A 26,958-nucleotide genomic window follows, 5' to 3' on the forward strand; every position below is an offset into this window, starting at 1 on the left:
ATGTAGGGAAAGCAGAAAAATGGCAGGGATTTATGTATTTAGTGTTGTAGCGCGAATGACTGCACTCATGTTCTGTTAGTCAGTGTTTAATCTGCTAAATAGTTTAATCATCAGTTCAACAGGAAACAAGATCTTTCTTTCCTTTCACAGTTTTACTAATACAAAGTTTAGTTAGTTTAGTGTGGAAAGTGAAAGCGGCTGCGTCACGTTTTTTTAACCAGCTGAAATGAATTCAACTCACACAAAACACGAGGTAAGGAGTCAGGCTCCCGTTTCTAAACTTCTGTTAGCCCAAGCGGTTCAGTGGGGTAATCCGGGCAGTGAATGGTGCTTACTTTTTCCTGTGTGAGATGAGCAGAATATCTAGAACCTGTTCTGGTTCTAATGGCAGTGGCTCTATATAAAAACCGCCAGCAAAAAAAAAAAGATCTTTATGCTAATGTAGTTAATGTTTGTTATTTAAAAAATATTAGCTACCACAGTCATCAACTAAAATATTTAGAAGTTTACTCCTGTTCCTAGTGAGTGTTTTGATCTGGTAATTAAGGCGCTAAAGCAGTTTCCATTTTTACCGTTAACAGTAATCTGGAGAGCTAGCACTAGCCACTCAGCATCAGTTGACAGCCACATTAGCTAGCTAGCATATGAAGAGCTGATCAAATGTAACTAGCTCACTGGATATGGTGTGAAGGTAACTCTAACTACCAATCATTCATACATGTTGATTCACTGTCAGTTAAGTAATAAATGATGACAAAGACTGATTGCTGTACTTTAGCTTTCATTTCTCATGTTTCTTATTTGTCTTTGACGTCACTGAAGCGGCATTTTTGAGGGATTGTAAGCGGTGCAGTGAAAGTAACAGCAGTGAACTTTGGTGGGATTGGGAGCAATAAAACCAGAGAAGCAGAAAGAAGGTGAGAGGATGCCAGACGCTATTCTTTAGATAAAATGTCATTTATTGACCAGACTGATCCAAACAACCTGACCACAAGTCAGAAATCTGTTACTGCTGCCTCCAACCTCTTAACGTTACTTAAATGTTACCAGCTGATGTGAACACTGATTCTTTTTATTCTACTGATGATGATATGCCTCAATTTCCTGTAATAGGAACGAAAATCCAAACCATCTGCAAAACCATATTTTAAAAGAACCAAACCTTGGTTTAGTTGATCTGGACTAAGACCACCTCTTTTGGTCTGACTAAATGTTGGTCATTTGGTTCAGACTGTGGTTTGTGGCAGTTTTGCAACAGGTGGGACCCAACTGATCAGTCTGAAGGTTCTGGACCGCACAATATAGGTGTGAAAGCACCCTTAGTTTTAAAGTCTTGGGCAATCAGATCACAAGGACACACTGTCTATCGTGTCGCCAAGGTGTCCAGCAGACCAATTGTCTTTAGATTGCTCTAATGCCTAGGTCATTAAATATGCATGGTTATGTTAGTCTCTGTTGTCAGACAAGTGGCAGATATGTTTGTTCTAGCTAAAAAAACAAAAACGTTTAAAGAACCAATATCAATGTACAGACAATTAACTTTAATTATGCATATTTTCAAAGGGAGTAATGCATCAAGACAGGCTTAAAATGCAAATCTATACTTGTGTGATGGACATATGAACAGTTTGACTTGTAACCTTACTTTTGCAACTCTCCTCATAAGTACAGTGTGTGTATATTGCAGCAGGAAGGGGAGCCAGCATCACCGACACTCCTGTTGCTCTTCTCACTACTGGAGTTTCCTTCAGCCCCAGCAGCATCTTTAAGTTGAGGGGGTATTGAGTGAAACTATGCCTGCTGAGACTGGAAAATGAGGAGTTGAAATACTGAACCAAGCAACAAGCTTGAATGCACATGTGCATAAATGTTCAATACATGTACACTGCCCATCCCTCTTTTTCACCAGTGTGTGTGATCCTATTGTACCAACAGAACACCACAGAGCACGGAGTGTCCCTGACACAGGGGTGATGTGTGTGTTCTGCTGATACAATTGAACACAGACACAGCAGTGCTGAAGAGGTTTTCACCCACTGTTTACTCTATTAGACACGTTAGCACACCTTGATAACAGTGCCCTAATAGAAACTGCCATACAAATCATTTGACTTTAATTTGATATGTACGCAAGTGTGCACACCGATCGATATTACAACCAAAAGTGAGATGAGGTGAATTTTCTTCAAAGGAAGTAAAAATGAAATAATAAATCTGTAACCTAATGAAACATGGGGAAGGTGAAAGGGGTCTGCAGACTTTGCGGTTTGACTGTGTCATGGAAAATGAGAGAACAAGTTTAAGAACAAGTTTTACTTTTTTATCAAGCAGCACATAAGTTGTAGCATAATGTGTATGATGTAATTTGCCTTACGTGACATGGTATGTCCTGCAATGTGACTGCTTTACATACTGTGATGCTGAAACTATATATTGTGCAGCCCTAGTACATATGATGACTGATTTATTAAATTGTCAATTACAGATTTTATTACAAATAATTTAAATACATTTATTACACAATATTTTATAAAATATGTATGATGTACACAGGCCAGCAATTACATTGACCTTTTTTTCTACACTTGTCCATTTTATCAGCTCCACTGTGTCTGATCCACTTAAACCAGCACTACATACACAAACACACTCACCACCATGCAGGGGCATAGCTAGCCCCTTTTTTTAGGGGTGCTTAACTTTTTTTTTTTTTTACATTTTTTAACATTAATGTTAAATCCATTAGCGTATATGGTTAAAACAATTATTTTAACAATGCAACCACAGTTTCAAGCCCCCCTCCCCTTGCTTTGTAAAAAGGTATGAACCAGCTTCTCCTTCTTTCAGTGCAGCATTGCGCACACACTGTTTGGTGTTGTGTGTCTGGTAAGTTTTGCAATAGTCTTTTCAGTCAACTATGGATATTCAATTGTTTCTACAGAAAAAAGAGGCAGGTTCAGGTCATGATCATCCAGGCCAACATGATCTTGATCATATGCTTAGAATCTGTTGATAATCGTAATAGTATTGATAACTGATTATTTATATTTTTGATCTAAATTAGTGTAATTATTCTGTCATGACACACTTGCACCCAAATCACCTCAATGTCATTTTCTCACTCATCTGGTCACCCTAGCCCACAGAAGCTCACTTCTCAATGAAAAAATGTGTTAAATTGATATGGATCTATTCATTTTTCTCTTAGATTAAATACTCATTGTTACATTTGATAATTGGTTAGCAGCTAAAAGAGGAAGGAATGAGAATAGAGGGAGGGAGAAAGAGCAGGATAGAGAGCAAAAACTAGGTGAGAAAGCTGACGTTAACGTTATTCACGAACACCGTTATAATGCCAAGGCAGTGTTGGTCCTCCACTGCACTGACTGCGGTAGTGACTACAAAAAATTCATCTGTTTTCAAATGTGGATTCTCACCAACATTTTATGATGCACTGATGTGGTGGTGTGTTTTAAATACCTCAGTGTCACTACTGGACTAAAGTGTTCCAACAAAAACTATCCAGACAACAGTTCTGTGGGCACCATACTTTGACCACTGATGAAGAACTAGATGATTATCAACTGTGCAGCAACAGATGAGCTTCTGTCTCTGATTTTACATCTACAAAGTGATCTACAAAGTTAACTACAAATCTTACCACCATGTCACTGCAGTGCTGAGAATGACCCACCACCCAAATACTACCTGCTCTGGTGGTCCTGTGGGGTCCTGACCATTTACAGAACAAGGTGAATGGAGGTTAACTGAGTATGCAGTGAAGCAGATGGATACAGTCTGGAATTCTTGAACTACAAAGTGCTCCTATAAGGTCAGTGGAGCTGATCTAGTGGACAGTGAGTGTAGGAACAAGGAGGCTGTGTTAAGATTATAATGTATTGATTTAGTTGCAATTGTTGATGCCTTTGGAATGGCAGCGAGTTTTAATAACTAAGAAAGAACTTTTATTTTCTTACATTGGTGTTATTTCATGTTTTGTGAATTACTTGCTTAAAATGGAGGTTTACATTTTTCATTTATTGTCTGAAATGATCTTGACTAGGATTGACTTGGAGTTTGACACACGATGCTTTTAGGAAAATCTACAAAAAAGATTAAGTTGTGTACCATCATATATTTTGTTATGGTGCAGTTGGTGGAATGTAATTTAATAATGTAGAGCTTACTAAATATTATCTAGTACGTAGAACAAGAAAATTTATAATTAAATATTAAGTTCAGTGTTTTAAGTTAAGTATACTTAAACATATTATATAACTCAATGTTCTTAGGTAAGTGGTTATGACAACAGTTTTGAGGTTTTACAGTGAAGGAAGTGTATCTGATTCTTCTACTATTGCTCTGCAGCTAAACTTTCAAGCTAAAGCTCAGCCTGAAATCCAGATTCCCAAACAACTGAATGAACATGCAGTCGGAGCTAGTGATTAATGTATTGTAGGGCACTTTTTATGACAAGGTTAAAATATTAAAATCAGCCAGAAATGACATTGAACACATATTAAAGCCTGCCTTTAAAAATCTTCCTATTTAACCTCACAGAAATATAGCATTCTTGATTATTCACAAAGTCCTACTTAAGGAGCTTTTAACAGAAGCAACATTTCAGCTCCCATCTGCAGATTCAGCAAATCTGGCAGATTTAAACAATATTTAGCACAGCGTTGTGGAGAAAACTACAACAATATTGTTTATGGAAATGTATTTTTACATAAATGAACTTTAATTTACTGCAGGGTCTAGAACAGTGGACTTCGGCCGTGCTACTAAAGATCCACTATCTTGCAGAGCTCCATTTTCCAATCCATTATATCTGCATAAATTCTGTTCTGGAAATGTATTAGAAAAGAAATCAAGATTGCAGGAGATGAAGTCAAATCTCAAGTGCCTGATTTTAAAAATGAGTCTGCTTCATTAATAATTTATGAATTCATATTAAATGAGTATATGAATTTATTGATATTAATATAAACTCAATAAATGCTCCAAGAAGATTCACCCTACTGAATACATTTCCACCATTCATAATTTCTTCCTAATAAACTGTATTATTACCTTCATCTCTTTCCAATAATTCATCACTGAACAAACTGTATTTCATAGTTTTTTCACTTTTTTCCTCAGCTTTCATCCTGGGAAAATATTGATTCTTTTATGTTGTGCTGTATTTATTGTGAAGCCCAGGAGCAGTTAAACAAGCAGCTGAAACCGATGGAGACCAGCCAAGAAGAGAGTTGCAGTAGTCAAATCTTGAAGTGACGAGAGACTGAACGAGCACCTGGGCGGCCTCTCTAGAGAGGAAGGGTCGAATTCTCCGGACTACTGAAGAGCACTTTTTTTACTGAGAAAATTACAGGATTTTACACAAATGATTCGGGGGTTGCAGCGCTAGAAAGTTCTTGCAAGCATTGTCCTGTCCACTTTACCAGTTACATAGTGCAGTTTGCAGTATGCTGAGCCCAGAGTGGTAGACAGAACCGCTATGCTCTCTATTCCAGGTCAGTGAAGCATTAACATGATTTTAAGCTGTTATTTTAAGTTAAAAACACCACATAATGTCGCTTTATGCCATGTTATTCTGTATAAAACGTTCATCTGTTCGGCGGTATAGCGGTTTTAAGTATGCCATGGTATGTTAGATATTATACCGTGTACATGTGCTTAATAGCGGTTTAAGTAGTGAAGTTTATATATATATATATATATATCTATCTGTCAGGCCCTAGTCATCGCAACCTCCCCCGGGGCGATCCCGAGCCGCCGCCCACAGGCCCAAATAAGGACTTCCTCTTCGTTTCCTGGTTGTTTGAGTTGATATGTTCATTTGTGTTTGTGTGTTCAGTTCTGCTCACTTGTGTTGATTCATGTTAATTTGTGATCGTTCATTGTTTATTGGTTTTGTTCATGTGTTGCACCTGGAATTGGGGTTACTTAAGATGCTTCAACCCCTTTGATCTCTGCCGAGCACTTACTCATTTGGAATCTCTAGGACGTCCTGAGGTTCCTCACTCGTTACTGGCGTGTTCGTCAGCTCTAGTTTTCGACTCATGTTTAAGAGTAGGTCTTCAGTCAACTCTTGTGGCAAGCGAGGCACACTCTCTTCCTGTCTAGGTTTCCAGGCGATCCATGTTCACGGCAGCACGCTGCTTATTCAGGTTAGGTCGGCCTTGCTGTTTGGTCTAGCAGCTGGTTCCCCAGCTAACCCTCGTTTGTTTATAGAGCTCTGTTTACTTTAACGCCCCCTAGGCCAGGCTCTGCCTGTAGGTTTTCGATCAGGTTCCCTCTTTGTATTCCTTTAACTCAACCAAAATGGTGAACATGCTGAGCTAGTCAAGTTCAGGTTCTGTTTCTTGTTTTACCCCTAGCTGCTGCTCACGTTTTTCATACCCTTTGTGTTCATGCTGGTTTTGTTTAAACTGGCTTACTTTATCAATCTCTGCGAGTGTTTCTCCCTCTTGGTCTGGCTGTACATGCCATGACACTATCAAAACATATCTCAAGATATGTTGCACTTGGCCACTTGAAACATGCTGTATTTTATGTAGTGCACTAGCCCCCTTTTTTTTTTAATGGATTGTTTTATCCTTTTTGGTTAGTTGTGTGAAAATGGCACTGATTTTCAGTGATCTAGCCAAAACTATGTCATGGTTTGTGGCGTTTTTACCAAATTTATCAGATTTATTTACAATGTCATTTTGAGGACATCTCCTAATATTCAGACCATAGGTGTCTGTACAGTTCACAACAATATAGCTTGCATAAACTCACAGGCCTTGTGTATTCACTATATAGACAGAAGTCTGGAAACCTAGTTATTAACCAAAACATTTAGACACATGCATGTAATGACAGTGTGATGCTGAATGGCAAGTTTTGAGGAAGATATGCCATTGGAAGGCTCCAATCAGCTTACCCCAAAACCAACCCCATGACAACAGTAACAGGGAGTGTGTTGAAGTGAACACCATGCTCTCTGTTACGGTTGTTGAGGTTGGTTTCAGGGTAAGCTGGTGTAACAGGTCCTATTACACTTGACTGCCCAGATTGTCTTGTATCCTTACTGACTTGGGAGCAGCTGATTAAGGAGGCTTACACAAACATCAGAGTTATTGGTGAGTCTAATTCATGACACACACTGTTGCACCACTTACTCTAATTAATAGAATTCACTGTCCAATCTCTTATCCTCAGCCCTCAATGATTCAGGAATGGCTACAAACTTCATTAATGAGGCTTTCACCAATCTCATCACTTTTCTTGGCAAGTCCACTTCTTCACATTCCTTTTTATAGCACTTAAATTGCCCATAACAATCAACTGCCCAGATTATCTTCTGTCCACAGCCCTTAATGACCCTGGAGTGGCTTCAAACTTTATCAATGAGGCTACCATCAGCATCATCCACAGTTCTTGGTGAGTCCACTTAATCACACTCTGTTATACCGCTTATTCTGCCATGTACAATCGACTGGCCAGACACTCTTCTGTCCACAGCCATAGATAATTTCGGAGTTCATAAACAATTTCATCCACTGTTCTTGGTCAGTTCATCACACTCCATTTTATAGCACTTACAGTGCCTTTTACAATCAACTGCCCAGATTCTCTTCTGTCCACAGCTCTCTATGATTCGGAATTGGCTACAAACTTCATTAATGAGACTTTCACCAAACTCCTCCTCAGTTCTTTGTAAGTCTACTTCATAACAGTCCCTGTTATGCCGCTTACAGTGCCTTTTACAATCGACTGCCCAGATTCTCCTGTCCACAGCCCTCAATGATTCGAAAGTTGCTTGCTGTTGATTAATAAGGCGATCATCAACATCATTTAATTACTGCTGCTGGCCACCTATAGCTATGTAGTTGCTGCTGCTAGCCACTTGTGGCTCCGAGACTGCTGCTAACGGAGTGGTGTGGCTTGGTTTATGACAGAACATGTTGTCCGGCTTCCACAATTTGACTTAATTTAATTAAATTAAACCAAACTGACAGTGGTTTTACAACTCCCATAATAAAACCTTTGTATTTTTCTAAACCAAGGGGTGGCGTGGTCTGGAATACTGTACATATGGGTGCCACCCCTTTTAAAATGCTCATTACAATCAACTGCCTTGATTCTCTTCTGTCCACAGCCCTCAATGATTCAGGAACTGCTACTTCATTAATGAAGTTTTCACCAATCCACCTAATCCACAGTTCTTGGTGAGTCTACTTTATACTGATTACTTTTTTGGGAGGTGCTAAACCACTTCATCCACAGTTCTTGGTGAGTTTACTTCATCACACTCCCTTTATGATGCTTACATTGCCCATGTTACGTGCAGCAGCTATTTGTTTACATTAGTATTCTCTTGTTTCCCCTCACCTTTCTGAGCTCTTGTTCAATTGGCTATGTAATAGTCTACAAGTGTGCTTGCTGAGTTGAACGAGACTTTGTGTTGATTGGCTGAGCTGGTGTTGGAGGATGGCTTATAATTAAGCCGAGCAGCTACCTCTGGACTCCTTCCATATCTATTACCGTTACCCCACCGGCCTGACCATGAAGTGTGGCATGCGCTCTATGGGTTAACCTTTTTTACTACATTTGTTTGATTCTCTACAGTGGTATGTAAAATCCTGTGGCTAAAACGTAAACATTTTAGCTTGTAAGCTGTAAAGGCTGTAGCCTATTTCTTTTTGGGGCTTTCATTATGTTTTTGAGTAGGGAGTTATTTTTATAACCTAATATATTATTGGATTACTGGGGGTAAAACATCAGAAAAAAGACATGTTGATCTAATGTGTTCTGTTAGCTGTGGACTAAAGGTTAGAGAAGCAGCCTTGTGACCAGAAGGTTGCAGGTTCGATCCCTGAACCAACAGGACATGACTGAAGTCCCCTGAAAAGGCACTTAACTATCCACCTTTTCCTTGGGTGCCGCAGCTAGAGCTAGTCCACTGCTTTAGGCATTTGTATGCTCTATTCCTCTAGTGTATGTGGGTTTTCACTGCATGAATGGTTTAAAGGTGCAGATCAAATTCCTGTGTGTGCAGCACAAATGCTGATTAAGTGGTTCTAATAATAATAATAATAATAAGTGTCCCTTTTTCAGGGGCTAAAAAGAACTGCTTTGTAAAAGGTTCTTTAAATCAACTTTAGGAATAATAGAAATGGATCATTTAAGCAGGCAGAGGACAATATAAGAACAATATTCAGCTGGTTTACCTTTACTAAAGAACCTCTAAAGAATTCTTTTAGTGTCAGATGAGTTGAACATACAACCAAGTTCTTCAACAGTTGCTATGTGAGTTCAGGATATGATCGCCCCAGCCATTGACTGCTTGCCCAGTCTCCTGTGTAGTTATCCTAGTAGTATCAGTGAGTCAAGCTGGTCCTGATAATAACATTAGAGAGTAATTTACCGTTTTTAGTGTCAAGTGTCAGTTGTCAGGCATTCTGAGATGACCTCTAATTTGACAAATTCAGCCCAACACCTGACATTAGTTGGAATAAGTATTCATAAATGTTTATGTAGATTTGGCAGTTGTCATACAAGGCATTTGTATGTGTAAGTAACTCTATGATCCCTTATCAGATATATATGTACATCATAAATCATCCAGTTCTGAGGGAGTTCCTCACCCTGACTCCCTTGGTGGGACACCTCCACTAGTCAGGAGTGCAAAACAGCTTTGAAAGAGGTTTCTGAAGAGAATATTGGCTCAGTCCTGTATTTGTCAGCCCTCAGTGAAACTCTGGTAGGCATTCAAGAGAAAAGACAAAGTAACCCACTCTCAGTACCTGTGCACAGCCAGACAGTCAAGCATGGAGTAGACAGTGAACAGGCAGTTTCTCCAAATGTCCTTTTGGAATCTCCAAAGGCCCCATCCTCTCCAAAATAAAAAGAACTGAGTATTTGTGTATAATCGTTGGTTTTTTATTTAGAAGGCTAATAGCCTGTTGTGTCTAAATGATCAACTCTGGCATATATTAAATAACTCTCCCTAAACTAAACATTAAATAAAATAATATTAATTTAATATAAATTAAATCAAACCCTCAGTTTTGGATGCAAAGAGAAGAGCTGGTACAGAACTTTATTCAGACAGGTCCATGAAGTGTCCAATGGCTTCACAACTTCGCATTTTATCCAGTTTTTCAAGTAGAGTTAGGTAATATTTTATATTGATTATGATCATTTAGTGTCATGCTTATTAGGTATTTATCATCCGGTGTCCAGAACCCTCTCTTCACTTAAAAGATTCTGTAAATGACCAACTTTAGGAATAATACAGATGGATTATTTAAGCAGGCAGAGAACAAAAGAACAATATTGAGCTGGTTTACCTTGACTAAAAAACCCTGAGGAATTTCTTGTCGAGTGTATGAGTTGAACATACAACTCATAGCTTCGGAGAGGCACTCGACTATGCAAAGGCTCATGGGAGGGTGCAGGTAAAGGCAACAGCGACCACCTCTCTTTAGTTTCAGTGCATTTAAACATACACCAAGTGTGAATTCTACATTTTTATCAATTCTTCTGTTTACAAGCTGTCATTTGTTTTTTCATGAACTAAATTACATCTAGTGTTTTCACATTTTTGATTTTGATATATGGTTCTCATCCCACCTTCCCTTAATGTCGACTGCCAAGTATTTTAAAGCTTAGTTTAGATGTTAGCCAAAATCATAGGTGAATATATGCTCTAAATGCAGCGCAAGATGAGAATATTACAGAAAAGATAAACAAATACATGAAAAGGGGGAAAGATAAATGTATTAAAATACCATAGAAGCGTAAGTAAATTTGTGTTCCCCCTTTACTCCCTAAGTGCATTAATGAATATGTAGTCAACTGAAGTAATTCATAACTGTTATGCAAACAATTATCAATTGACATTCTGTGACAAATGCTCTGGCTTTTAGTTTGAGTTAGATGTGCCTGTTGTTAACCCAGTAAAACCAAAATATAGTTAATAAACATCAGGTAAAAAAATACTTACTACTTATAGCTGCTGCTGGTTCTAAAGCTATTCAAAAAAGGGACCAAAAGCTGCACATTCATCCCAAAGGTATTTGCCTCTTAGTTAAAATTAGTTGATAGTTGATTAGTTCAGGTTCTCTGCCCAAATCTGAGCCCGACTTGATTCCCAACCCAAACTAGGGCTGAGATTTCCCACCACTTTCCTCAGGCCTTGTCGGGTCAGTAACAAATCACACTGTGATTCTTAAAAAGCTGCACAAGTTAGAATCCACATTACACTTGACTTGCAGCGCTGTGCATAGCCAGCAGGACAGGCCCGCTGTCCTGAAATCCTTTAGCCTTCTAAACGTTGCCTTTGTAATTTGTAATTAATTATTTTTTATCTCATGTTGTTTCCTAAATGCAGAATTAATGTTTAACAGTGTTATTCAACCTAAGCATTTGCACCAGCCTATAGCCCATTTAATTTGTTTTGATTAGACTACAGTTAGTTTGATAGGCTGTTATAGGCTTTTATTATTTAAAGAATATCCAATGTTATCATGGTTTATTTTGCATGTAAATGATAATTTTTGTTGGCCTGTTGCAGTTTAATGATTGTGCAATGCATAGTTTGCACTTAAGGCTATATGCTTAATAAAATGTTTGCTTGTTCATAAAGTATTTTATATTCTTAAACCTTGTTAAATCATATTAGAGCCCTTCTGAGGGAGAAAATTACTGAGGATGAAGAGATCACTAATGTGCTGGATTACAATAGCTCTATCTGAGGAAAGTTAGGTCTCCCCCCTACTCTAGAGGCAAGCGAGGTTTGTTTGCTTCCATCTCAGGTTCCAAGACGACCCACGTACAAGGCAATACGCTGCAAAGTCAAGTTAGGTCGGCCTTGCCTTTTTGGTCTAGCAGCTGGTTCCCCAGCCCTCCCCCCTTTTGTACACAGAGCACGGCTCGGTCCTTGGTTTTGTATCTCCCCTTTAGTTCTCCCCCTAGTTCCACTCGGCCACTTCAGCTACTTGCTCCTCCCAGTCCCAGGTTTGTTTTGTTCGCCGTTTTGGTTCTGTTCATGGTCTTGCCCATGTTGCTGCACTTTACGTTTCTTATCCCTTTGTTTAGTGCTTGGTTTTGTTAATAAACCGTGTTGCTTTGATCTCCATCTCTGCAAGTGTTCATCCCTTTAGGTCTGGCCTCACACGCCATGACAAAGTCTATAGCTGGCTCCTTGCGTTTTGTTTTGGCGCTTATTTTATGCACATTCTAAAAACAAATTTATTTTACAGAAACGTTACTATTATTAAGGAAACCATGGTTTTTGTGACCGTGATCTAAAACAAGTAGTTTAAATGTAATGGGGGATAAATCAGTTTGCTGTTATTTTAGAAAAGCTTTTTACGACCAATAGGTCCAGGAAAATGTTTATTTATAATGCTTATTTCTTGTTTCTTTTCTGTTTGCAGGTGTTTGAGAGGGTTTAGCTGGTGTGGGATTGTCACATTTCAGTGGTGAATATATTTTTACTTCACGTTAAAAACTATACAGAACTGACTGAACACACGGAGCTGTAAAGATCAGAAGAAATGTGGGAATGTAAAGATTGTGGAGTTTCGGTGTACTCCAGGTTTGATTTATTGAAACATTACAAATTGCAACACAGGCATTATGCCACAAAGGACACATTCTGGTCCAGAGGAAGTTCAGTTGACCACCTTTAGTTGTCATTTGTGTGTATGTGCCGAGCTTTCTTCTGAAAGGGATTATTTTGCTCATATAAATACACATCTAAAGAGAAGTGAAACTGTGTGTTGTATGTTTTCTGGTTCTGGTGATTTTCAGACAAATGTGTATGAAACTTTTAAGTCCCCCCAAAACAGAGAGCACAACCCACATTCATTCATTTAAATTGGATGTAGTTGCAATCACTCAAAAAGATCAGGAGCCTACGATTTAATTAAAGAGATGGAAGGTGAAGTTTCTGAGATTGGAGATGCACATTTTGACCCTAACGAAAGTCGCAACTTGATTGGTACTATTGTAGAGAATTTAGCTGCAATGTTGTTGAAACTGGAGCATTTTGTCGTGTTCCGGCCACAGCAATAGATGAGATTCTAGAGGAACTGCAATATGTTATATTATAACTTCATCATCTGCCCCTCTTTCAGAAAATAAGTTTCAAGAAGTGTTTAAGGACTGACTTCTCAACCACAAGATTGTTTCTCAAAGACATTGCCAGTGTTGGTGCATTACACCCATTATACTTGAGCATTTTCATGTTCTCTCTGGATACCATCCAGATGTCATGCATGACCTTTTTGAAGGTATCGTGCCAGAGATTTAAAGAGTCCCGAACATTATCTGGAAGGTTATTCCAGAGTTGGGGGGGGGGGGGGGGGGGCTTTATAAGAAAAGGCTCTTCCCCTGTTTTCTGAATTTTGGGAACTACTAAGAAGCCAGCACCCTGAGATCTAAGTATTCTTGATGGTTCAAAATATGTAATAAGATCTCACAGGTACTAAGAAGCGAGGTCATGTAGGGCTTTGTATGTTAATAGAAGAATTTAACAGTGGAGTGCTGATGGAACTGGACTGGACTTCCTGCTGAAACAACCTGACAAAAGTGCATTACAGTAATCTAGTGTGTACTAGCTTTTCTGCCTCCTGTAGACATAAGGAATTTTAGTTTGGCAATGTTCCTAAGATGTAGAAAGGCTGTCCTACTAATATTTGCTATATGTTGCAGTAATAGCAGTTCTAAAATAGAGCCTTGCGCAACTCCATAGCTTACTTTTGTGTAATTTGAAGATAAATCTTCACGAACTGATAGCTTTCAGTTAGATATGGCTGTTCCTGTGATTCCAACAATTTTCTAATATTACTAGTAGAATAGCATCATCTATTGTATCAAAGGCTGCACTGAGGTCTAGTAGGGCTAATAAAGATAAGTAGCCTTAATCAGAGGCAAGAAGGAGATTGTTTATCTTCACTAGGGCTGTCTCCGTGCTATGATGGGATCTGAATCCAGATGGGAATTTCTCATATGTCATTTTTACTCAGGTATAAGCAGAGTTAGGAGGGCCACAGCTTTTTCTAATATATTGGATATAAATGTTAAGTTCAAGATGGGTCTGTAATTAGACAATACACTAGGATCAACATTTGATTTCTTGATGAAAGGTTTTATGATTGCTAATTTAAGGGTTTTGGGTACATAACCACGCCAGCCAGAGGAGTCATACAGTTTTACATGGAAAGACATCCAGACATAGCTGCAGATGGATAAAAAAAAGCCAGACACAGTAGTACATGGACAGACACGGATAGATAAAATGATTTAGCTTTTAATCATAAATTTACCATAAATTGCGCCTATGCCGACATCATGACCAGACCTGTGTGGGTATTCATTAGACACTAGACTAAGGTGGTAAGTAATAACTTCATTGACAATGGTTGCTTTAGTTGCCAGATACTGTATATTTAAAAGTTCACTGTCAATTTTAAACAGGAGTTACGAATTGATACATATGCCTTTTTTTTCCCCCTAAGATTGTTAAAACCGATCTTCTGACATCTATGATTACAAACTATTTGAAGGACAGAGACTGTGTCGATACTGCAGGGTTTGTCTGAAATATGATACTATTACTTTTTTTAAAAAGCAGAGAAATGGCAGAAGGAATTATTTGAATAGAGTAAATCACTTACCTGACTGGTGTGACTGGGTAGGGCCAGTAAGTCCTGGCATAGCACCTACCTGATGTTCCCAGAGAGCACGACAGATCCCAGGCAGCACAGGTGAAGCCTTTCTTGGTGGTAGAGTACCGGACTTCAGACCTGCAGTGTAGCGCGAAGAGTCAGCTGGACGGCTAACTCCCTTGATCCTGGCGTATGTCTTCTTACAGTTACTTGAAGGGGGGTAAAATATTGTCTGCACTCATCCTCTTATTAACGGTACATTTGTAAGAGTCCCTAGAAACAATACAAAACATAGGAGCTGGAAAGCTCTCGCAAAGCTGTTTGTACTTCGAACATCCTTCCTTCTTTCTCTATAATCCTGGGAGTTTCCTTGAAAGTCTGAACCATGGAAATCCTTGTTTTGAGTTGCAGAGAGTCAATTCAGGAGTGATACCTTTGTCCTACTGAGTCCTCTGTGTGTAAAGTTTATCCCAATGCCCATATGAAGAGCAAGTTAGTTGTAAGGACTGCAAACAGAGAAACAAACATACAGAAAACAAGAAAAAAGCTTTTTGCAAGAGTAGAACAGCACAAAACCTCATGAATAAAACATACACAAAGTTTGGCTGAATATATTAAGAATTAAATGATAGCAAACTTACCATGAGTATTAGAATATATAGTTCCAACAATAAGGGTCTTCATTACAGTGAGGCCTGAAGTGGGCTACACCTAAACCTCCTTGCTACTGCATGGTTTCTTCCTTTTGGCTTGTAACCTGGCCATCTTCCAGTATACTGCCACATAGTGGATGGAGTAGGAATTACCATGAAAAAAACATGCCATCTGTCAACACTGGAGTTAAGTTATAGAATTTTTTTATGAATGTAGAAAATAGACAATAGGCAAGGTCGAACCACAACAGGCCCAGTGAGACCTAAAGAACCAGCACATTAGGCCCAATGAGACCTTAGGAACATGACAACAGGTCCAATGAGACCTAAAGAAACGGCTCAAAAGGCCAAATCAGACTAGGGATGCACCCATCAGATATTAGGATTGGATAATGGTCCCGATATTAACAATGCTCATTTCCCTTTGGTCTTACAGACATCACATTTCAGAATAAAAGTCCTGAGCTCAGCCAACACTGATAAATACATGAATAACAAATCAATACACATAATCATCAAAATTATTGCATTTTCAGCTAAAAAAAAAAAAAGTCATAGCTCATATGAAGACTCATATATAGCTCATATATTAGAATAGCCTATTATCTTTTGAAAATAACAGTCTGGCATGTGTGACTGTCTTCTTTTGTCATTTTAAGGCAAATGCTGTGCTATGGTCCTGCACAATTGTTTCTTGTGAGGTAATATTTGCAGCAATACTGATGCTTTAAGTCTGTCTCACATGGTAAAGTATATTGTTTATTTTTTTAACAATATCGAATCGGTATTGTGTATCAAAAGTTTATGTATTGGTATTGGAACTGAAAAACGGTGTATCTCTAATTGTAACATAGGACACAGCATATGACCGCATTGTTGTAGCGCATTTTTGACAACTTCACTGGTTAATAGAATATGTCTACATTGATGGTTTCACCCTGATTGCTGAATGTTTAGCCTGTCAAAGGCATGCTTGACGTTACGTACCACTGGCCTCGCCTTCTTCTGACATAGTATGTCCACCAAACTTGACATGCCACTTCAGAATCATGTGCTGAACAAGGATGGTAAAATGGGCTTAAGTGTTCAAAAGTTTACATTTTTACATTTTACAGGTTTACATTTTTGGATAATTATTCATTATTAAGACTATTGCAAGTATTATGATAACAAATATGTTGAGGCAAGACAGATGGAGAACAGCCTTAGGTTTTTAGTGGTTACCCATGCTTTCTGCATATCATAAGCTGTTAGTCACTGGTAGTTCTGGACTGAGTTAAAATCTCAGGTGGGTCATTTTCCTTAACAGACTTTAAAGCAGATGTTAATAATGTCAATGCTAAAGCAACACTTTTACATTTACCTTGTGCTTGTAAAACTGTAGCATCATAATTCATACTTAGTGGCTCAGTGATTAGAGTGCTGGATTATAGATCACAGGATTGTGGGTCCTAGAACCCTAGATGAAAGCCCTAGAATATGCACTGTTTAAAAATGCTAGAATTAATTTGTCAAGTTACAATGCCTATAAACAATCTCTGCTCTGGAACCTTTTTGTGGTGCTGGTTATTGAGTCTGACCCACCATGTTGTATGTGTCATAAAAAGTGTTCATAAAGGGTGCAAGTGTTTTGGCAGAATTGTTAGAGTTGTGGGGTAATATCTTTTCATGAAGGCCAAAATTCCTGGCAGCACCCATGTAGGCTCAGAGAACTGTGGGTATCCGAGTGCTGGGAAGGATACCTCAGTTGCGTCCTCCAAATCGCTCTGAACATCGGCTGCATTTCTGGGCTGTATACGAAGGGTCCTTAACTTTGGAAAAGTTCCACTGAGCCGCAGAGAAATGCAGCCTACCTCGTCTGCAGTCTAGACTTTGTAACGCAGCAATAAAGACACCAATGTGAGTGTACTTAAACAAAAGTGCACTGATCACCCAAAACTAGAGCAGAAACGGTATGAAAATTGTCATGATTATAGTGCAATTGCGGCAATTGCAGCAGTAGTGCCATGGTGGCACTGTAACGTAATCAGTACAGTGCACCGGGGAAGATGCCGCTAAATGTCAGTGTGCTGTGAGCCGCACATAAAGCTAACTTAAAGTTAACCTGCATCAGTGAGTGCAGAAACACTCCTAAAGCTTTATCTCTGAAACTGAAACTGCAGCACACACAGTTTACTCTCCCAGGGCCCCATCTCAAATCACTCCCTCTTCACTATGTATTGCACTTTGTGGGCCATGAAATAGAAGCACTTCCACCAAACAGTGCATGATGTGTGACCAAGTCATTTCTATTCAGCAGTAGGTTCGACAATTCCCTATTTAAGCTCGCAGACTCATCAGGGACACTTCACCCAAGCCACACACTTCCATCAGGGAGGAGATAAAGGACCATCCTTGCCAGAACTGCTACCAGAAATCCACAAAGCTGCTGATCCGCAAGCTGTCCTTCCAGCGCTCAGTGCACAAGAACATCCAGGGCTTCAAGGGCTGATCTCCACCTCTAGATTTCCGCTTCCATGGCCCCTTATGGGGCCTTCGAAGGGTTAGTTTGAAGACACTAATCTGTGCACTATCCACACTAAAAGAATCGGGAATGAGGCCTCATCTATAGACGTTACCCCACTGGGGCGTCTATTCACAAGAGATTTTCAATGCTGGGTGGCCTCGCTCAGGCTGGACCTGTGTCTCTGTGTCAGTGGAAGCAAGTGCACTTTCTCACACAGGTGGTCCCTATGGGCATGGTGCATGCCAGACAGGTTGTGGCGACGGATGCGTCGCTGTCCGGTTGGGGTGCACCTACGAAGGCAGAGTCACAGTCATTGATCTCTCGTAATTGATGCTGGTGGTTCACCTGACACTGGCACATTTTCTCCCCTATTTAAAGGGCTACCATGTCCTTGTGTGGACCGGCAATACACCTACATGCAGAGAGCAGTTTTAGGAGCAGTATAGTCAGATAGCTAACTGGGGTCAGTTAGATTTTACAGACTTGTTGGTGTTACATGTGTGAGCATTAAGCTCCCTCACTAGCTGCATCATGAATTAGCATGAGGCTAAAGGTGGTGTCTTCTTTTCCAGCTTCTTATTCGGATTTTCGTGTGAAAAGGTAACGTGGAATAGCGCCGCCTTCAAAATGGTCATCCCCACTAGACTGATCACCAAGCTCAGCGACCTGGAAATCAACACCTCCATTTGTAATTGGGGCTTGGGCATCCTAATAAAAAGACCCCAGTTGGTGAGGTTGGGTAGTTCTGGGTCCTCAAGACTCTGCGTGACCGTGAAGTACGGCACTGTTCCTTATCAGTGCTGTGCGTGGAAGAGCTCGCAGCTTTATTAGGAACACCTTTCACCCCAGCCACACACTGTATAACCACCTACAATCCAGGAGGAGATGAACAAACCAGTGAAATGTCAGTGTTGTTTTTTCATGATGTAATATCTCACATCAAGATATTTATATCTAGTACAGTCTACTTAATCTGCCTCAGCACGTGTAAAGCCATCACTAGGAATGACTAACGTTTTTCTTAAAACGCCTTCATGAATACTGGCAGCAGTTTAGTATTTCAGGGGACTTTGTTTACCTTATTTATTCATAAAGTAATGCGAAAGAAAGGATACTCTAGCACACAATGGCTTCTGTACTCGAGTCGAATACAAAATTATATTAAGTAAATACTGAGACAGTTTTAAGCTTAGAACCCTGGGTTTAAGTGAAATTGACTAAATCTGTCTAACAATCCAATCCCATGTGAAATTTGCAACATATTGTACAACATATGAAGGAACACAGAAGGAGGTCCCAGACAGATGGTCAGCTCTGCTCACTGAGAGACAGGTAATCAGTCACACAAGTTATGAGTCTGATTCACACAGTCTGATTTACTTCAAATATCTTATTCATTCGTGCTGAATGTAGCTATTATTTCTATCCTTGTCTCCTCAGATTAGGACCGATTTAACGAAAGTCACCACCACAGACCTTTTCCCGTCTATAATCCACCTACTGGATGATCTGGTCTTAAAAACTGCTGAAGGTGTAAAAAGCAGCAGCCACGAATGGAAAAGCTGGTCACCATTTGGCATTGTGACTGCTCTGAAAAATCTGTAAGTTCATGACTGTCATAAGATTTTCATTGTTCATTACATATCTCTAATAATATCCCCCAGAACAACTGCAGCTTTGCTTGGTCTGCCACACTCAGATCATCCAAATTTCATTAGGATGTCAGCCTGTAGCTTTTTTGTTTTGTGCTGCAAAACTGTGGTGCATGTATAGATTTTAACATGTATTTGTGAAGGTATGCTGTGGGTCCTATGAAAATTGTTATATATCTTTTACTTGAACTATAGAGGAGCATTATTGGGAAGTCCTGAGCATATCGCAGTTTATAAAATAATGGCTTTTGTTCTTTAGGTTGTAAACTAGCGGTAATAAGTTAATTGACCTCATCAGGTAAGTGATGAAAATCCATTCTCTCTCCATTAGCACACCTGATCAAACGAGTTGGGATTCATCAGTCATGGATTAGAAATTTGGCCTTATGGACTAGAAGCATTGTCCTTCTAGACTACATAGAAACACTTTCTTCTGGTTTTAAAAGTTCAACAAGGTGCTCAACAAGATGCTGTTTCTCAGGAGACTCTCAATGTTAATTTGTGGCAGAGGAGACTATTGTATTACACAACCTCAAATATGTCTGTGCAGTTTTTGGCATCAATTGTGTAAATGTTGAGTATCCACAAGCTAGGAAGTGTTCCTCTGAGAGTTGTGATGAAGCTCACACCAGACCAGGCCTCTGCAGGAACTTACGGATTAAGAAACAGAATCATAAGGTGCTGTTAAACATTTCTCCACTTGATTGCAAAATGGAGATATTAGGCTTTTTTAAAGTTGTTTTTTATTTAAATGTAATGTTGGGTTTGTCTGTCTACTTCATTGTTAATGTGTAGAATATTTTGATCCATGTTTGGTGTTTAAAATAGACGCTTATAGTCTATGGTTTACATTATACTACATCAGCGGTTAGAGCGCCGGGTTATCGATAACCGGGTTGTGGGTTCGATTCCCGGGCTTGGCAAGCTGCCACTGTTGGGCCCTTGAGCAAGGCCCTTTACCCTCTCTGCTCCCCGGGCACTGGAGTTGGCTGCCCACCGCTCTGGATGTGTGTGTATTCACTGCCCTTAGCTTACTAGTGTGTGTTCACTACCACAGATGGGTTAAATGCGGAGGACACATTTCGCTGTACAGTGACATACGTGCACCTTTTTTATCAGAAATTAAGGCCAATACTGCTGTACACACCAGACACACTAGATGGCAGCAAAGATAACTAAACCAGGCGAGGTGGGTGTGTGTTGGGCCTGGTGGCCACTGTTATTTAAATAGGCATGCAGCCACATTTATGGAAAGCAGGAAAATGGCAGTTTGGCGGATTAGTAGACTATGATAGCTGTCTGAGAAGCTGGCTGGCTGTCTTTTGGACTCAAACAAGTGGGCCGAGACCCCTGAGCACGTGGACCCTGGCCCATTTCTAAATTAATTCTGCTGTGTTGTTTTTAAGTATGAACACAAAACGAACCAAAAGCATCTAAACAAATCAAACACGGGACATGATTCGCAGTCATTCCTGCCCACAAAATCTACCATCAACCAGGGGCGTTTTTGTCTACCTCTCCCACCCGCTCTGCCAACATGCCTTCTGTATCTGCCTAATTCATCAAGTGTGCAGACCTGTCCACATGCCTGTGTGTAAGTTTAGTTGGGCTGTGTCCAAAATACACTACCACACCATACAGTGTTTCAAAAGTCTAGTCCTAATTAGAATCGCATTCTTTAGCTGTATCAGTGAAGATGTGCAAGTTGGGATGCAGTAACTGGAACATTGTACAACTTTAACACATGTCGTGCCACAGCAATAAACACATTAACACTAACCCCAAACCCTAAATGCAGCTCCTAACCCTTGGGCTCTCAAACCTAGATGCAGAATAAAGCTCTTCAAACTTTAACCCTAGTTCCAAATGCTATGGATCTTCCAAGCCTAAGCTTAGACGTACATTCTAAATATCTACAAACATTAACCTTAATTCCACAACCAATGGCTTTCCTAACCTTAACCACACAAACAGGCTGCAGCTCTAAACCCTTAGGCTCTCTCAAACCTAAACTCAGATCCATGTCATAAAGCTGTCCCATTCATAACCCTAATTCCAAACCCACCCAAACAATGGTATATTAAACCTTAACTCTAACCTAACTTTAGGACTTTAACACTAAACCTGATACCTGTCACGCCTGTCCCTTTGTATGGCTTCATCATGTGCTCCCTAGCACATGGCTCTGTTTGTGTCTGTCCTTCCTACACTCTTATAAAAAAAAAAGAGGGTTCTTCAAAGGTTATTTGGTAAAGGTGATTGTCCAATGTGTGCAGCTACAGGAAGCCAGTGAAGAGAACGCAGCACTGAAGTGACATGGCTGAATTTAGAAACGTTATAGATGACCCCTTGCTGCTGCATTCTGGATAAGTTCCAGAGGCCTGATGGTGCACAAAGGGAGACCAGCAAGAAGAGAGTTGCAATAGTCAAGTCTTGAAGTGACGAGAGACTGAACAAGCACCTGGGTGGCCTCTCTAGAGAGGAAGGGTCGAATTCTCCAGATGCTGTACAGGAGAAATCTGCATGACCGAATTATGGTTGCAACATGACTTGAGAACGATAACTGATCATCCATGACTATCTACAGAAGCTCGAAGCCTTGGTGTAGAGTGACTAGTGAGTTTTCAAAGGAGATGGCAAGATCGTTTTGAAGTCCAGCAGTTCCTGGGATGAACAGCAGCTCTGTCTTACTGGGGTTGAGTTTGAGGTGGTGAGCCTCCATCAAAGAAGAGACATCAGCGAGACACGCTGAGATGCGGGTAGAAACCTGTGTGTCATAAGATGAAAAAGAAAGGATGAGTTGAGTGTCATTGGCGTAACAGTGGTAAGAGAATCCATGGGAGGATACTACTTCACCAAGAAAGCTAGTGTAGAGTGAGAAAAGAAGAGGACCAAGAACTGAGCCTAGTGGAATGCCAGTGGAGAGACTACAAGGAGCGGATGTTACCTGGTATTTACCCGGTAATTCCAAGGGCGGCAAGGATAGACAGGATCTTGTGGTCCGTTGTGTCAAAAGCTGCAGAAAGGTCGAGGAGAATCAGAACCGATGACAGTTTGGCAGCTTTAGCTGCATGGAGTTTCTCTGTAACTGCAATGAGAGCAGTTTCAGTAGAGTGAAAGGAAGGAGGTTTGGAGCAATTGTTTGGAATAGTGTGGATGAGGCTTTTGCAGCAGCAACTTCCATTGTAAACCTGGAGAGAAGAGACCCTCTCCGTTGTGACTTCCTCCACTTTCTTTCAGCTAATTCTTATCTCTCTACGGTTGTTGCGGAGAACATCTGTCAGTCACTGGGAAGGTGGACCTAGATGAGAAATCTGCCCTTTCTCATCTAGGTCCACCTTCCCAGTGACTGACAGATGTTCTCCACAACAAGGTCGGCAGAGGTGGGGATAGACTAGAGGAGAGTGTTCCTAGTGCGAAATAGGAGAAGGATTGAAGATGTGGAAAAGTGGTCAGGACAGTTGAGGCTAAAGCTATGGGGAAATGGAGCGAAGATTGCGGTAAAGAGTGGAAGAACTTGTGGAAGTAGTGGTTGAAGGAGCAGAGAGGGGGAGTGAAAGCTGGAAGCATGATGACTGGAGTTTCTCTGATGGAAGGTTGAAGTCGCCAAGTAAAATAAACGAGGCATCAACAGGGAGTCCACTCAAAAGAACATCCAGTTCATCAACAAAATTGCCCAAAGGACCAGGAGGATGATGGAGGACAAAAATTTTAAATCTAGTGGGAGAAGAGACAGTAATAGCATGATTTTTAAAAGAGGAAATGTCAAGATTAGAAAAAGAGCGGGGTAAAGCACCACAGAGGAGCAAGCCTTTGCAGCCGCCCCTGCCAGTTCTTCATTGAGAGTGGGGAAAAGGCAAAGGCAGATGACAAAAGCGGCTGGAGTTTCAGAGCTGTCTGGGTTAATCCATGTCTGTCAGAGCCAGGAAGTTTGAGACCGAAATCTGTCTCTTGTGCACTGCAGACTGGCAATTCCAGATTCCCCCATGTCACCATCACCTTGGTATTAGAAAAAGGTGGGTAAATGAGGTTACTGGAACTGCAGTGTCTGCTTTGGTGCCTGCACCTCTGGCTGCTGTCAGAAGTGTGGCCCGGAATTGCAAACCACATCTTCAAGTACAATACAAATAAAATTTAAATTTGGAGTTGATATCCTAGTGAAGAGTGAAGGTCTTACACACCTAATTTATCAAGAATTGAGGCTATTGGCCCCTTCTCTGCAAATCTCTTTTAGCTGGCCTGAAACTACACCTGAATCAGCACCTCAATCAACTAATGAGCACTAAGCTTCTATGTTAACCCAAAAACAAGAGTATTACCAGGATCTAGTAGAAAGTACATTTAAAAACCAGCCTACCTTACAAGTAAAGAAGCAAGCCCACTACCTAGCTACCTAGCAAAGTAACTACTTGGCTATCTAGCCACTGATCTAGTAAACTTTGTAAGTACTTGTTTTTTCAAAAGATAAATGTTGCGGTATATAAGTGCTGTAATATTTGTTATATTTATCTTATCCAAAGTACAAAACACATCACCAGTGTGTTGTGGTGTTGTCTCATAACTGTATACCCATGCCTGTAAAAAGAACTTTGGATCAGGTTATGTACATATGTTTAGTATTTCATGTGGTTGTCTTGTTTTTCTGATTGTTAGGATGCTCTGCATGAGTCCTAAAAGAACAAGTTCAGAAAGGAAAGACGCCCCTTGGTCAGTGATGAGGAAGTGGCCAGAATGAGAACAAAGTTTGCCAGTCCAGGTTCTGGCAGAAAAGTACATCTTTTGTTTGTCCAAATGCCACTTAATAACACCTGCTATAAGTAGAACATGTGGAACATGCACACTTATTTGGGTAGATCTTACACTTCACTATTATTGTCTATTGTGACAGTTTAATAAAAACCTATTGTGAATTTAGGTTAATGATCTCACTGCAACAGAAAGTGTGCATGGGGGAAAGAAACATTACAGAAAGTTAGAAGACTATGGCTGAAGAGGTAAAGACGGTTCAACCAGATATGCTGTTACTGAAAGAGCAAATGATGAAGACAAATACCGAAGGACATATATCCACTCCCATTCTACAAGAGAGATGGAATTGGATTGATGTTTTTTTGCCCTGGTCAGTTTTGCAATTAACACATTTTGTTACATGTTACAACACTAACAACTTTGCTATTGAACTCCAACAGATGATTTTGGAGATGAAAGTTTTTCAACACATTGATGTAGACAAGCTAGTCACTTCAGTGCTGACCAAAATGCCCCCATGGTTTTACTGCGAGCATCACACTCCACAGTGATTAAGAGATGTCTGGACACCATTAGGGCTGTCAGGAAAGTGCTGTAAAAAAAGGTGAGAATCCTTGCATCTTTTAGTAATAATAAAACCAGTATGACCACCCCTGGTTTAAAACTGATCATACAGGAGAACTATGTAGTTATATAATTACAGATAGTAGTGTAGAGTGGGCAGTGAGTGGACACGGTTGACTTTATTGTTGTACACTGTTAAAGACGGCAGTGAAGGTATTTTTTTGTATTTAGTAAACAATGTAAATATGCCCTCAAAGGTACAACAATGGTTTGAGAGTTATGTGTGCCGTCAATAAATTTCATATAAATCATATAAAAGGCTTGAGTCATGACAGGGTTTGTGGAGACGACAGTTTTGTTTTTGTTTTGTTTTTTTGTTTTTAAATATACTTAATTGCATAATGGTGCAATTATTAAAATGTACATTTGATGGTACCACTTCTATTTGAGAGTGTATTTCTTGGTTAAAGTTGTACATTTATTTATTTATTTATTTATTTATTTGCAGTCTGCAGTTGGAGACGACCATCCTGTACCTTCTCTTCACAAGTGAGGAAGTAGTTTTTCTTTTTTTTTTTTTTTACATTTTGATGTATTGATGTTTGACACTAACTCATATTCTGTTTTGGTCTAGTCAGGCACATACATGGTGGTCACAACACAGATTATTCTAAGTGGTTGTAAGGAGGGAGTTCACTTGCAGTACAGTTTAGTGGAAGTCACCATGGACAAGAAAATCATAGTGGAAGACTGCACAGACCTCTTCCTTGCCCTCTGTGTACTGCTCAGCACAAAAACTCTTGCATTTCTTTAAAGCGAGCATTCAATTCTTTCTGTGAGTAGACTTTGTTAAAAAAAAAAAAAAAAAAAAGGAGCTGTGAAGGATTAAGGACTTCTCACAATTTAACATGTTATTTAATTGAATGTATTTAATAGTTGACATACTTTTAGGTTTTCATTGTAACTTAATGTGTTTTCAATACTATAAATTGTGGGGGGGGGTTTTCAGTTGCTGTTAGCATTGTATGGGCAAATGCCAAGGGTTGGTGCTTTGCTTTTTTTTTTTTGGTGATTTTAGTTTGTCATGCATATAAATGTATGCAAACGTAACTCGGTCCTGCAGATTTCTCCTGTACAACATCCGGAGAATTCGACCCTTCCTCTCTAGAGAAGCCACCCAGGTGCTTGTTCAGTCTCTCGTCACTTCCAGACTTGACTACTGCAACTCTCTTCTGGCTGGTCTCCCTCTGCGCACCATCAGGCCCCTGCAACTCATCCAGAATGCAGTGGCACGGGTCATCTTCAATGTCCCAAAATTTAGCCATGTCACTCCACTGCTGCGTTCTCTTCACTGGCATCCTGTAGCTGCTTCCTGCATCAGATTCAAAACCCTGACGCTGGCCTACAAAGCCAAGAACGGACCAGCCCCTCCATACCTGATGGCAATGGTCAAAAGCTGATCCGCACCAAGAGCCCTTCGAGCTTCAAGTACGGCTCAGCTCGACCCGCCATCCCTCAAAATCCGCGGAAGACAAGCGTCCAGGCTCTTTTCTGTCCTGGCACCAAAGTGGTGGAATGAGCTGCCCCTGGGTGTCCGAACGGCCGAGTCGCTCGCTGTCTTCAAACGCAAACTGAAGACCCACCTCTTCCGAGAGTACTTGGACGAATAGTTCTATGGTCGCCTTATTGTATTGTGTTTAGCAGTGTCTAAGCTTAGAGGTATATCTTGAATTATTAGTCTATTCTAACTAGCTAAGGCTTTTCTTGGGTAAATAGCAAAGCACTTTGTAAGTCGCTCTAGATAAGAGCGTCTGCTAAATGCCGTAAATGTAAATGTAAATAAATACTTAAATTTTAAAAGCATGAGCAATTTCTTGTTTCATTTGAACACGTATTCATGTCTCTTTGAATAGCATTACTTTTTTTATTACCTAGTTCTATACTGAGTGCAAAAACAAGGTTGGTTTACCTATTGAACTGTCCAGTGAGTGTTTATCAACTTCACATGCCTTCTCCATGGACAAATATAATTTGATGTATTGACTGATGCTGAATAGTTTGTATGCATAAATTAAACTCAATAAACACTATAAAATAGACTTGTGACAATATAATTCCACCAAAGTATTGACTTCAGTATTACATTTAAGGGCAATACATGGTTC

At 40.0% G+C, this 26,958-nt stretch overlaps 1 long non-coding RNA gene across 9 annotated transcripts; it reads left to right on the top strand.

The window, feature by feature from the left end:
• LOC140537298 (uncharacterized) lies at positions 1–26,653 on the top strand. Of its 9 annotated transcripts, none has more exons than XR_011977661.1 (13): positions 1–253; positions 823–917; positions 5,198–7,278; positions 7,362–7,431; positions 7,638–7,707; positions 8,150–8,219; positions 12,435–12,479; positions 18,401–19,160; positions 19,269–19,429; positions 24,134–24,833; positions 25,302–25,342; positions 25,428–25,628; positions 25,917–26,653. It is a non-coding gene; the product is annotated as an uncharacterized lncRNA (long non-coding RNA). The 9 variants fall into 9 exon arrangements; XR_011977660.1 differs by having other exon boundaries at positions 24,134–24,474; positions 24,670–24,833; positions 25,428–26,653; XR_011977659.1 differs by having other exon boundaries at positions 24,134–24,250; positions 24,396–24,833; positions 25,428–26,653.
• The last annotated feature ends 305 nt before the right edge of the window (positions 26,654–26,958 follow it).

The sequence above is a fragment of the Salminus brasiliensis genome, chromosome 16, assembly GCF_030463535.1.
Source record: "Salminus brasiliensis chromosome 16, fSalBra1.hap2, whole genome shotgun sequence".
Lineage (NCBI taxonomy): Eukaryota > Metazoa > Chordata > Actinopteri > Characiformes > Bryconidae > Salminus > Salminus brasiliensis.